Source organism: Malania oleifera, chromosome 3 (assembly GCF_029873635.1).
Source record: "Malania oleifera isolate guangnan ecotype guangnan chromosome 3, ASM2987363v1, whole genome shotgun sequence".
In the NCBI taxonomy this organism is placed as follows: Eukaryota; Viridiplantae; Streptophyta; class Magnoliopsida; order Santalales; family Ximeniaceae; genus Malania; species Malania oleifera.
In genome coordinates this window covers 6,279,022-6,294,175 of record NC_080419.1, presented here as the reverse complement: position 1 = coordinate 6,294,175, position 15,154 = coordinate 6,279,022, and positions in this window count along the sequence as shown.

The following is a 15,154-nucleotide window of genomic DNA, read 5'->3' as shown; positions in this document are numbered from 1 at the left end:
AAGGGGTTGAAGAGATCATCATAGATGATTATACCATGCAACAACACTTTAGGAGGTGGCAATTAGGTGCAAGGCTTAGGACTTGCAAAGCCATCTAGTTTGGGCACCTGATCTTTAGTTCCTTAGAGACCAACTAAGAGGTCCTGAGATAAGGGGTCATCTCTAACTCTAGCTTATCTGGTTCCTCCTTCCACCAGGGGGCCTATCCATGCGCATTCATCTGCTCATCCTCCAAATTGGATACGAGGAAGGTTCTCCTCCAATCTTCAAACTCTTTCAGACCTAAAATTGTGGTATACTAAGGTTTCATGGGCTAAACGTTTTTCTTAGCTACTCTCCATTTCTTTTCCTCATCTTTCTACTTTGTTGACTTTTTTTGCGCTAACATGTGTCTCCTCTTTCCCTTTCTACAATTTAATAGGATATTCTCCATATCTTTTAGGGTTGCAAACGACCCGAGCTGAGCTTTGTGTTGCTCAAGCATTTTCATTAAATTTTTAATTGAGCTCGAGCTCGAGCTGAGCTTTGATATATTGACTTAAATGGACAAGCTCACGAGCCCTTACCAAGCTAAGCTATTGAGATGCTCACTAACAATTTAAGTCTTTTAAAACCACTCATTTGGAGAGATGAAAGGTTTTTTAAAACAAAAAGGTGAAAAAAAGCTCTTACTAATACCGCCTTAAAGTTTTTTGTCCCACCAAGCTATCCTATTATCTTTGAGCATTAATCTTATCACTAGATTAAGGTTACAAAATTTGAGAAAAATATTGTTATGCACAGGCAGTCCCTATTTTTAAGCCCACTATAGTCTATTAAGCCTAATTTGGCCTTATTAAAATAGTCTATAAATGATTCTACTTCAAGCCTGTTAAATGAATCCAAATCAAGTCTATAATCAAGCCTCTTATGAGCTAAAACAATTCGAGCCCACTCATTTTCAAGTTTGGCTTGTTTATTAAACGAGCTACAAAATTGGGCTTAAGAATCACTTGTTACATAACAAATGAGCCTACAAAAGCTCTTACCAAATGGCTCAGTTCATTTGCAACCTTAATTGCTTCGAAGCATTTGGTTGAGGTTGAAAAGAAAATAGATGATTTGCAGAAGAAGCTTCTTATTTCTATAAAGTCTAGTGTTAAAATCTTCAGTGTGATGGAGAAAGTGAGTGATTCTTGACAAAAGTTGGTAGACATGTTAGATCATGAGTATGCAAATTTTGCAATTTTGCCAACCTTTGGTGAAAGTTGATGGAGGCCACTAGGGAAATTGCTTTGATAAGGAAAAAGTTGGTTGATGCGAAAGTGTTGTAGCATAGTTTGATGAAGTTGTGATAAAGCAGTTTAAGAAATCCAAGGTCTACTTGGATGTCCTTAGAGACTTGTGATGAACTCATGGAATAATAGCTTTAACCTGTACATAAGGGTTGCCATCAATGCCCTAGGTTCAAGGCTCGTATATAAGGAGTTCCTAAAGGGTTTGGACCCTCTATTTTTGTTGAATGAGTTCGCCAAGCATTATGGTTAAGGACCTTTCTAGGGAGCTTTCGAGGGGGCATTGTTTTTGTCATCTTGGAAGACGATGACATGGTTGAGTTTGACCACAACCTCAGAAGTAGTTAGTTTTTTCTTTTTCCATCTTTTTTTTGTTTTATGGGCAAGACTATATTTATTCCCCCTTTGATTTAATCATTTTTTAAAATAATCAATGAAAGAATGTTTTGCTCAAATAGTGACCCACTTGAATGTTTCCAATTTCAAACTTAAATACCTTCTAAGTTGAGTTACGAGCCTCACTGTAAGCTAAAAAAAAAAAAAAAAAAATTGCAATCAACTCCCAATTTCAAATGCAAATAAACTGCGAGGATTAAATAAACAATTGCAATCAACTCCCAATTTGGGTTGCAAACCCTTGGATTAAATAAATCAATCACAATTAAAAAAATAGTCATAGTCAACTCCCGATTTGAGATATAAACCCTTGGGATGATTAGAAAATCATTCACGTAGCTCCCAATCACAATTAACTCCCAATCCAAGCTACAAACTCTTGGAAGGATTACTCATAATTAATTCCTAGCTCAGATTGCAGACCCTTGGTTGGATTTAAAAAAGCAATTATAGTGAACTCCTAATCTAGGTTGTGAACCATTGGAAGGATGAAAAAATTAATCACATTCAATTATAAATTTGGGTTGAAAATCCTTAAGAAGATTAAAAAATCATCCACAATCAACGCCTAATTTGGTTTATAGAAATTCGAGCTGCAGACCTTTAAGAGGATTTAATAACTCAAATAAATCACAATTACATTGTGCAACTTTATTAGGGAGATTTGAAAGGGGAAAAAGGATAATTTGAACTATATGCTATCTGTTATCAACTAATCAAACGTGCGCATTTAGGATCTTGCACATTGTTTCTATTAGAATTCCTCAGTTATTTGCCTACGTTCTCTGCTCTTTGGAAGTACTCCCAAAGGTTCCCATAATTCTAGGCCATGGGAAGCAGCCTGCCCGCAGAGTATCTAGTTGGCACGTCCTAGGATGGATGAAGTCTTGAACTCAATGCAGGCCCTCCCAGTTCATTCAAAGCTCACGGGACTTCTGCAATCTTATGGGAGGCTTCGTTAAGATTCATGAAGTCTGCAAATCTGCAAATTTTCATTGAGCTTCTTCACCATGACAATGTTGTACAATCATTCCGGGAAATGGACTTCTCTGATCAATCTTGTGCCAAGGAGCTTTGCACTACTCTAACAATTGCCTTGTCCCTTTCTTGTGTGGAACTCTACTTCTTTTGTTTTACCAACTTGTAGGTTGGGTCTATTCCTAGCTAGTGTGTGATAACTGTTCGATCCACTTCAGGCATTTCATTCAAGAACCACACAAAGACATTGGTGTTGTCATGTGAAAAATAAATCAAATGTTGTCTTACCTCTAGTCTGGGTGTGCCTATTTGCACCATATTTCCAGTATTATTGCTGTCAAGTGAGACTTCAAGCTCCTTTGCAGCTTGGAGGTCGTCTACCTTAAGTGGAATATGGAGCTCTTGCGCTATTATTGTTGCATTCAGAGCGTTCCTTTCCTTGTAAAGTTGTGAAGTAACATGGATGGGCTACAACCTAGTTTCCTCTTATTTCTATCCTATGCTATTGGGGGCCAGTAACTTCATAACTAAGTGGTAAGTGGAGGTCGCAACTTTTACTTGATGCAGAGATGGTTTCCCTATATTATGTTATTTGCTTAGGGGATTTTCACCACTAGAAAAACAACCATAGTGGTTGCTCTCTGGAGGTCGGATCTTGTCGAGACATGTAAAGCGATGTCTCCTTTTGTAATTGCTTTTGTGAACCCCTAATTCTTTCATTTCATTTTCTTTTTCTTATTGAGCCTAGTTTTCTTTTAAGCTTGGTCTACCTCTTTGAAATTATAGTATCCTTCTACTTTCTTCAAGAGCTCAAGTAGGTCTGTCTTAGTTTCTTTAATGCTAAGTTGAGCTAGGACAGGGTCAAGTAGTACATCAAAATGACCTAGCTATCCTTTGCCCCAGGATTGTTATATAAAATGCTTCAAAATTGAACCACGTACGGAATATTGTAAGGATTTTTTTTGTCATCGATGAATTTCTATCTAGGTTTGGGAGGTTTGTCTTTGAAATAAGTGAATAACCTGGGTTCAACCTTGAGTACCAAGTTTTGTGTGACTTTCTTCAACATCATAGTGAATGCATGCATATGGCATCATTGAAGGCCGTGTGTAAAAAACCATCATGGCCTTGAACATTTTCAAATGATCCACCAAGTCTTGGTGCCATTATAAGATTCAATATAGCCATTTGGAAACCATTTGGGGGGGGGGGGGGGGTTGGGTTGTTTTAATATACCCCCAAAGAAGGAAGTCTAGTCCATTTTCTTCTTTGACTCAAGGGGTGAGTGTCGAACCTCTTTACGACCCTACTACTACATTCCCTGGGTTCAACTTTATGCGATGGCTACTCAAACTGGTTAGTGAGCCCTCTCCAACACCGTTATGGACTGCTCAAGGTTTTCGAAGCCTTTTTATTTGTTGTTGTATGTGGATCATATGGAGTGGAACACATGCATAGAGAAAAAATGCTGAGGAAAAACAAGGAAGTTGGTCTGAAGAAAACTGTCGATGGTTTGCATAGTGAGTCAATGGTTACATCGACGGTTTTAGGCATAAGACAAGTCAGGAAGAAATCGTCGACGATTTTGCATAGTCCATCAACGGTTTCAGACATAAGCTGATTTAGAAGGAAACTGTCAACAGTTTTGTTCGGCACTGTTTTTGAATTTTAAATTGGGAAGATCAACAGATTAGGGATTTAGAGGCAAATCCTCCTAGGATTGATACTGGGGTATTTAGGGAACTTTCTAATCCGTCTGTACGTATAGGGTTAACATAAATACAATGTTGTAACCTTGGTTTTGACCAAATAGTGAATTTTAATCGTCGCTTGCTCCCGTGGACGTAGGCATTCTGCCAAACGACATTGATCCTTGTGTTATGTGTTTATTACTTTCCTTATTATCTGTGTGATTGTGTTTTTTGTTTTGTTCATCGTTAGTTGCTGCATTGCACGATTCGGTTCGACAGGCATTAATTTGCACAACAAATTGGTTTCAGAGCTATTAGTTACAATGGCTGGGCTTTCTTTTGCAAAGTTCGACATTGTCAAGTCCGACGGATCGGGAAATTTCGGACTATGGTAGAGGAGGGTTAAGGAATTGTTAGTGTAGCAAGGTATGGTGAAGGTGTTATACAGAAGGCAGCTTGTGACGCCTCGATTTTCATACCATTTTTTCCCCCTTCAATAAATAATAAATATTATTCAAACATCGGCCACATCAAAAACTCATAAACTATTTAAACATAACCCGACCCGAAGTGGGGTACAGGGTAATCAGTTCACCATATACACACATTCCTAATAGCGAAAGTCAATATTTACAAACCATCCAGAATACAAATACCCAAACTTTTATACAAGCATACACATCCCCAAAAACCCACAACATACACTAGGAATCATATATCCCTGAACAAAACACTTACCCTGTCTATTAGGGTACCAGCTCCCCTCTATCACGGAGTTTTATCACCTAGTCTGTCACGGTTTCCTGAAATATTAGATATTTGGGTGAGACACATTTCAATAAGACAGAATAAATTATTTATAGTGAGTGGCAGTATGAGTTTCGTTATATCATAATATACTCATTTCAAGGATAATATCATCTAAGAAAATATACAAATTCATATTCATAATCATATAGATATAAAACACAATTTTTTATAAGTTTTATTCCATTTATCAAATTCATGCACATGCAACCCATATTTATCAGCGAAAGTTCCCGAGGATAAGGAAGATTACACACCCATACATGTAGCTCCCCTTTGCTTTGATATCATTTGTAACCTTACTCGAATAGTTCGGGTGCGGCTACAACTGATACGTATCAGGGCACTCACCTTACCCAATAAGCCCTCAGGTGGAGAGTTTTACTTCGCCTTAATTATATATGTTATTAAACTCACACTCTTTCATTTTTCATTTTCATTTCACAATCTAACTCATGAATATCCACTATAACCCATCCATGTGCCGTAAGTAACTCATGGCTGCCCTGAGTATATTCACCACACCATGCTTCCCCCCCATGGTCAGGGTTGTGTGGCCCGAAGGCTAGATCTAAACTGCGGTTGGCCTACCCGATTAGATCAAGATAAGAAATTAAGATACGAAATCCATCGTCTGTAGTACGATTGACCTGCCTAACCCTGGTCCGGATTCCAGGGGGCAAAACTACCTTTCTTACTGGCTCAATCGACTGTCACGCCACTCTCCACGAGACTGTGTGGTTGCACTTATCATCCCACTAGCAACGGTACTGTGCTTTTAGAAATACTCCAGTCTATCAGGGTTCTCATTTCCACATTTCCATTTTCATAATTTAGTATTCACATTGCAATATTCACGTTGCAATATTCACATTTCAGTGTTCACATTTCAGTATTCACAACTCAGTATTCACATTGCAATATTCACATTGCAGCATTAACATTTTAGTATATATTCCATTTCACGTATTTCAACATTTTTCAATAAAATATATCATCATTTCATATTTCCTCATTTATCATAGAAAACATTTATATATTCATATTTCATATTCCACCACTTCCCATTAAAATACACGTTGGTATAACATAATTCATCATTCTCAATAAAACAATTTTATTTACCACTTTTCATCATTTCCCATATTTCAAATCCCAAAACATCACAATTCAGTATAAATCATATGACACACAATTTTATCTTATATTCGTATCATAATAATTTCAAGCAAAATATCATATTCTCATTTTCACATATTAATTCAACCAGTAGCTCTCAAAATAACTGTTATAATTTATTCCCTTTACCTGACTTATTGAGATGCCTACTAAAATACCCAATCCCACGCCCATGGCGTTCAAAACTCAAAACCCTAAAATTCACATTTCCCCTAAATCAATCAATTCAATTCCCAGAATAATAATTATTTTTAACATTTCTTAAGCTCACACGCTCCCATTAACCGATTAAATTCTACAAACATGGGTTTAATCCGCTTCTCATATTTAAATTTAATTTCTAACATATTAAAAATGGCAATAGGATCAAATTCTCGCAGTTAATCTAGTTCCAAAATATCCCCAGAAATCTAATTTAATCAAATCCCTAAAATTTAACATAATTCCAAATTTTTTTCCCAAAAATATTTTATAATAAAATGCTCCAATTTAATAATCTCATAGTATAATTTAACTGATTGAATTTCTAAAATAATTGACATAATTTGTACTCCCCACCTTAGCCTTGGAGTGGTGCTTAAGACCCATAAATCAAAACTCCGCTTTGACTAACATGACGAGAATCGAACCTAGGACCCTATGGTGGTGTCTGATTATCAATTTGACTGAAAATTTAAGGAAAAATTGAGGAGAGAGTGAGAGGTTACCTTACCCCAAGAGTGCTGTCTACGACGCTCCTACGACAAATCCACTCCGGTTAAAATGTCAGTGGCGGAGAATGGAACCCAGGGGTATTTTCTATTTTTCGATTAGCACACGTTAGGCCGAGGAAATCGAGAAGAGAGAGCGAAGGAGGAATGGAGGAGAGAGAGAGACGTCACTTGAGGGGAGGCGCTGTTCTGCAATTCCAATCGCAGATTGAAAATGTCTTGAAGCTTCTAGTCCTATTTCAAAGCCCAAGTCTGTAAGTCGAGTAAATGCGAGGAAGACTGCCTTTGAGACTGTCAACTCATAGCAGGGCAGTGGACGGGCTTATATTCTCCAAATCAAACCCACATATGAAGAAGGCTCCCTCCAGCTCGACCTCTTTTTCCCTCGCTAGAAGAAAGGAATGACTCTTTTCGACGAAGGTCTAAGGATGTATATATAAAATATAATATAATATAATATTATTATATTATATTATATTATTTAATTAATAATATTTAGTTAATTATTTTTTTTTAAATCACTACATCCTTCTGTAATAATTATTTTTGGGGACGTGACAAAGCCAGAAGGCATGGACGACATGAGTTGGAAGGAACCAAAAGTGAAGGTTGTCGCGACTATTAGGCTTTGTCTGGCTGATGATGTGATTTATCACGTCATGGATAAGGAATCGCCGATGACAGTTTGGCTGAAATTGGAGAGTCGGTATATGTCCAAGTCGTTGACGAACAAACTTTATCTTGAGAAGAAATTGTATGAGCTTAAGATGTAAGAGGGTTCGGATCTGAACCAGCACATCAACGTGTGCAATCAGATCATCAGTGATTTGAAGCGAGTTGATGTGAAGTTCAAAGATGAAGACAAGGCATTGATGCTATTGAATTCCCTACCTATGTCTCCTACGTATGAAAATTTGGTTACAACTCTGATGTGGTGAAAGGAAACTCTCTAATTGGAGGAGATCACAAGTGCTCTTTTGGGTTTTCATCAGAGAAAGACAGCCAGCGATGAAATTCACAAGGTGAAGGGCTTGTGGTGAAGGGCAACCAAGAATGTGGGAGAAGTAAGTTCCGAAGTAGACCGAGTAACAATAATCTCAGTCCAATTCTAGGAAGAGGAAGAACATGCGATGTTTTAAGTGCATAAAAATAGGGCACATAAAACCATATTGTCCAGAGAGGAAGAAGGGGAATGCAGAAAATAAAGAGGGTTCATCAAAAATCTACGAATGTAGCAGAAGAAGAAGACTTAGAGAGCGGTGATGGTGATATGATTTCGATTTCATCCAGTTCAGATCGTCTCACAGATTCTTGGATCTTGAATTCGGCGTGCTCCTATTATATGACACCCAACAAAGATTGGTTTGACACCTACATGTCAGTAAATTCTAGTTCTGTTTTGATGGGAAATGATGCTTCATGAAAATTTGTTGGAATAAGGAATATCAGAATTAAAATGTTTGATGGTGTTGTTAGAACATTTTTTGATATTAGGCATATACCAAAGTTAAGGAAGAATCTGATTTTATTAGGCATTTTAGAGTGTAATGGGTTTAATTGCAAATTTGCAAATGGGGTAATGAAGGTGAGTAAAGGTGTCTTAAATGTGATGAAGGGGCATAAATTACCACGAAATATTTATACACTACTAGGTACCACAATTGTAGGTGGAGTTGCAGCTACAGAGTCTGAGTCAGATAGTATCTTATGGCATATGTGGTTAGGGCATATGGGTTAGCAAGGGATGATGGAGCTTCATAAGAAAAATCTTTTGAAGGGTTTCAAAATATGCAAGTTGAATTTCTATAGGTTTTGTGTTTTTAGGAAACAAAATAGGGTGCAATTCAAGACAGTCACACACAAGACGAAGGGAATTCTAGACTATATTCATTAATATGTTTGGGGGCCAGTAAGGATAGCATCATATGAAGGACATATATATTTCATGAGTTTTATTGATGATTACTCATGAAAGGTCTAAGTGTACTTCATGCGACACAAGTTAGAGATGTTTGCCAAGTTCAAATTGTGGAAAGCTGAAGTGGAAACCCAAACCGGGAGGAAGATCAAATGTCTCAAGTTTGACAATGGTACTGAGTACACAAATTCAAAGTTCATGGAGTTGTACGAGCAGCATGGTATTACGAGAAATTTCACTGTACGCAAGACACCACAACAAAATGGTGTGGTGGAAGGGAAGAATCGAATAATAACTGAAAGAGCTCGGTGTCTCAAGTTAAATGCAGGGCTTACAAAGAACTTCTGGGCAGAGGTAGTGAATATGACATGTTTCTTGATTAACAGATCACCAATGGCAGCACTAGATGGGAAAGTAGCAGAAGAGGTGTGGATAGGTAGAACGGTATACTACTCTGGTTTGATAGTGTTTGGATGTCCAACCTATGTGCATGTTTCTAGTGAGCAGAGATTGAAATTGATGCAAAGTGTAGACTGTGTATCTTTCTGAGGTATCAAAAAGGGGTGAAAGAGTTCAAGCTGTTAAATCTGAAGGTAAACAAGGTGGTGATAAGTAGAGATGTGATTTTTGATGAAAAAATCATTTTGCAGTGCACTGAGGAAAAAGAGAAAAAGGTTTCAGAAAACTGTAGCAGCAACGAGCATGCGGTGTAGGTGGAGCTAAAGACTCAAGGTAGAGATGACCATGTTCATAATGCAAAGAGTTCTAGCTCAAAAGACCAGCAACATCATAGTATAGCTATAGACAGACTCAAACGCACTATTAGGCCACCCCTAGGTATAGATTTGATGATCTGGTTTCTTATGCACTCATTACTAGTAGCGGGGATCCTACTACTTTTCAAGAGGCGGTGCATAGCAAAGAGAAAAATATATGGATGGGTGCTATGGTGGAGGAGATGGAGTCTCTACATAAGAACTAAACATGAGAGTTGGTGGAGCTTTCAGAGGAAATGAGAGCGATAGGATGCAAATGGGTGTATAGGAAGAAAAAGCAATAACAAAAAAAGGAGAAAAATTCAAGGCTCGTCTGGTGGCAAAAGGTTACTCACAGAGGAAAAGAGTTGATTATCATGAGATCTTCTCCCCTATGGTCAAAATCACTTCCATCAGGGCAGTGTTGGGATTGGTGGCACATTTCGATATGCATTTAGAGCAAATAGATGTAAAGACAACATTTCTTCATGGTGACTTAAAGGAGCTTACTTACATGGTACAACCAGAAAGGTTTAGTCAGCCTAGATATGAATACTTGGTCTGTAAATTAAGGAAATCACTTTACGGGTTGAAGTAGTGTCCGAGGCAGTGGTACAAGCGGTTTGAGTCCTAAATGGTCTTGATTGGATGTAGGAGATGTAAGTATGATTGTTGTATTTATGTGAAGATCCTTGATGATGGTTCACTTATTTTTCTTTTGTTTTATGTGGATGACATGTTGATTGTTGCGAAGAGTTTGACTGAGGTCAATAATTTGAAAACTTTGTTGAGCAAAGAATTTGACATGAAGGAATTGGGTGCGGCCAAGAAGATTCTTGGCATGGAGATTCACAAGGATAGAGCTCAGAAGATTATGGTCATCTTAATGTAGCTATGTTAAAAGGGTGTTGGAGAGGTTTAACATGGATAATGCAAAACCGGTGAGTACCCATTTGGCGAATTACTTCAAATTGTCTACTACCCAGTGTCCGAAGGCATATGATGAAGTTTATGACATATCCAGGTTCCATATGCTAGTGCAGTGGGGTGCTTGATGTATGCTATGGTTTGTACAAGACCAGATTTGGCACAAGTTGTTAGTGTGGTGAGCAAGTTTCTTTCAATTCCGGGTTAACAAATTTGGGATGCAGTCAAGTGGATTTTCAAATACTTGAGGGGTACTACAAACTATGGCATCATGTTTGGTAGACAACAGGGTGATCCTTCAGTTGTGGTTTATGTGGATGTAGACTATACATGAGACTTTGATGACAAGAGGTCTACCACAAAGTATATAACACCACAACATGGGTCAGACAGAGAGTACTGCATCTCTCCTCCTCCACCTGGACCAGACAACAGAAGGGGCAGACCTTATCTGACTAATGACTGACCCTACAGACCAACACGTGTTTTTTTCAGTGTGTTTTGTCATCACTCACACACTTCCTGAGAAAACTTCCTAGAAGATCATCCATCCCAAGATTGCTCCAAACCAAATACGCTTAACCATGGAATTCTTATGGTAAGACTCCCGAAAAGAAAGGTGCACCTTATTGATATGGGTAGTAACATCTAATCATTTTAAGTCTTTCTTCCACTGAGTATCACAGAGTATGTATTCACCCTTGTGGGAGGACCTATTTATTGGAGGTCCATGGTTTAGCCTCTAGTTGCACTATCTAATATTGAATCAATATGTATGACAATGGTTGAAACTGCCAAGGAAGTTTTGTGGCTTACAAGATTGGTCAAGGAGCTTGGTATTCAACAAGGTGGAGTTCAGTTGCATTGTAATAGTTAGAGTGTCATTTATTTGACGAAGAGCCAAGTGTATCATCCGATAACCAAGCACATAGATGTGAGGTTTCACATGATAAAAGATTTGGTCTCTTCTGATGAACTACTGTTTGAGAAAGTTCATACTTCTGAGAATGCAACAAACGTGTTGACAAAGGTTGTTACCACGAACAAGTTCAAACATTGCTTGGACTTGATTAATGTCTCCTGATACTAGATGGGAGGCGTCCCAACCTATTATCTCAAGTAGAGCTGTGAGTTATGTTTTCATTTTCATCCTAAGGGGTGTATATTCGCTAAAGTGAAGATTGTTGTTGTATGTGGTTCATATTTAGTGGAACACATGCACAAAGAAAGCATGCTGAGGATAAACAAGAAAGTTAGTTTGAAGAAGATCGTTGATAATTTACATAGTGAGTCAACAGTTATATTGATGGTTTGGCATAGTCCATCGACGGTTACATTGACGGTTTCAGACAAAAGTTTATTTAGAAGGAAACCATCGACAATTTGACGAAATTGTCGATGGTTTTGTTCGGCGCTATTTTTGAATTTTTAATTGGGAAAATCAATAGGTTGGGGATTTAGAGGCAAATCCTCAAGGGATTGATACAAGGGTATTTTGAAAACTTTCTAATCCCTTTGTACATGTAGGGTTAGTTATATACAATGTTGTAACCCTGATTTTGACAAATAGTGAATTTCAACCGCTACTTGCACCCGTGTACGTAGGCATTCTGTCGAACCACATTAATTCTTCGTGTGTTTATTATTTTCCTTATTATTTGTGTGATTGTGTTTTTCGTATTGTTCATCATTAGTTGCTGCATTGCATGATCCGATTCCATACACATTAATTTGCATAGCATTATTTCTCTTTGGTGGGGAGTCCTTAGACCACGAGCTGTCTTCCCTTTCACTTAGGGGTAGCGCTCAGGTAAGACCTAGACATTCTCTACCAAGGTTCTAATCTAATTATGTATTGTTGGAAATTATTTTTGGGTGGGGAGCACATGCCCTGGCTGGATTAAAGGTGAGGACTCCTACTGCTAGAAGAATTACCAAGGCGGAAAATATGATCACTATCATCCTTGAGACTTGCCTTTCCCTTCATTTCTTGGGTGGGCGCCATGACTTTTGGTCTTGCGTTCCCATAGATAGCGTCAAACTGTTGGTGCATATTTTGGTTTGACGCAATGATGGTTATTCTCTCACATTGGATGCCTATTTTGACTTCAAATGCTTTTGATGACTGGAACGGTAGACTTGCTAAATAGGAAATAAGGCCACTATAGCAAAATCCTGGAAAACCCCATTGATTCTTAGGTTAGTAAAGGGATCAAAGGTGAAGCAACAACACAAAGTTGTTTGGATGGTTCATGATTAAAATTTTTTTTCTTGAGTGTTGTGTCTTACCTTTATTGGGGTGGGAGGGGTGGCAGGTGGGGATGCTTTCCCCCTTCAACTGCTATATCGTGAATACCATGGTTCTACTTGGTTGATGGGTGAACCAAGTTTGGGAGAATCCTACTTGGATTAAGGAGAGGTTATTTTGTTTTTGGTTTTTCAAAATATTTTGATTCTTATTCAAATAATAAAGCTGAATTGAGACCTGTGTTAAAGAGAATAAAGATTTGTAAACATTTGAGCCATACTAGTATTGATAATGAATGTGATTCGATTATTGTTGTAAATTGGATAAGATCCAGTAGGTGTTCCTTATGGTATTTGTAGGATTTTTGGGAGCAGCTGATCGGTTTATTAGAGGGAGTAAACTTTTCGATAAAGCATCGGTATAGAGAAAGGAACAAAGTGGCAGATATCTTGGCTCGTCAAGGTATTATAGGAAGGAATAGTTTGTTTACAAATAGTAATCAACTCCTTAGAGTTATCAATGAGTTGTATAAACTAGAGAAGATGGATACACCTTATATGAGGTACGTTTAACTGATTTCTTGTTGGATTTAGTTTATGCTTTATATTCTTCACCTTTTGTTTGTTTTGTTGCTTGAGATTTGTTTTGTAGGTCCTTATTTTATTTTGTTTTGTTTGGACTTGTAATCCTATTTTGGCTAGATGTTGGTGTTATTTTTTTGAGAGACCTTTATAACTTTGTCTTTTGTTCCTCCTTTTGATTGTCTTGTAACCACGACATTACTCCGCCAAAAGTGAGGGTTTATCAATAAATTAATGAAGATGCCGCCCTTCTTTAAAAAAAAAAAAAAAGGGATAGTTATTTAAGGAGGCATGCCCGATTCTTTTTTTAAGGAATGGTCATACTTGCACTATTAGAGAGGGGAATATGCATGATTATTTACTTGGGCATTTTTATTTTGGCCTAAATACTAAAGACATGCAAGATATGTGCAACTATAGTAGACTATTTGCAACTTTGAACTATTTCAACTAGCGATGACATTGCTTCGACAAATATTCTTAAGGAGGTATATTGTTCCATCTAGGAGATACAACTTTTAGGCAATTACTAAATACAATAGACCTTTTGTCAAAAGAATAAGAAACAGAAAGAAATCTCATTCTCTGAAAACTTGATAAGCATCACCCATAATTATATCATATACATATGTAATTATTCAAGAAACTCTAGTTAGCATTAAAAAAAATAGTCGTTTTTTAAAGATCTAAATTATTATCAAACACCGCATGCCATATGTCACCCTCGCATACTTTAAAAGGTGCAATTGCATCTTAACAATTATTAATTAAGACCTCTGTGTAGATGGCGGAGCCCTGGAGGTTATCTTTAATTAAAGAGAGTTCATCTTTTCTAAAGTGAGCACATCAACAAGCCGTTAGGGGAATTTCAGAACCATGAACAATTCCAACTGCTACCATTATGCAATGTGAATTGTCCCAATCCAACACTACATGGGTAAAATACATCAATTCAAAACCGAAAGCAGGGCCACTGTAGCTATAAGAATATCTTCTCTCTTAATAAGAATCTTCAGATAAAGAGAGAGCATGAAACGCTGGCAATTACTTCTCATGATATTAACAACAATAGTAGCTATAAATAAAAAATCAGTATAAAGATAATATAATAGAAAGCCACATGTCAATCACATAATGATTGTTAATAGTCCAAATTAATAAGAGAAAGGAGTAGAGCATTTGAGTGGTCCAGGGAGTTGAAGGTGCCAACGCCACCCCCTTTAGGAAAGAGAAATGCCAATAACCCCTAAAGGTGGCTGATCTATTGTCTCCGCCTAATGGCGATATTGAAACATGGAAAATAAAAGAGTTGGCAGGATAGATAACGATAGATTCAGTTTTAAAATGGAATGCATGGTTTTCATCAAATTGCAAAAGTACATTTAAGAGCATAAATTTCGAATCTTAAATTTAAATTTAGATGAATTTAAGTAGAACTAAATATAATTTTACATATACTTTGTCTATATCTACACAAATTTAAGGCCAAATCTTCTCCCAAATAAAGGAAAAAGTAAAATGCTCCCACAAAGAGCATTTGAGCCTAGCACCACATCAAAAGGGCTTCTGAAATGAATGCCAACCTCAAAAATGCATAAATCGCTACTCACTTCCGACAAGCTGAGAGCTCCATCACTGGCGAAAAGGAAAAACATGCATTGAAGTAGAGATGTCAAGCTGCATCTCATGC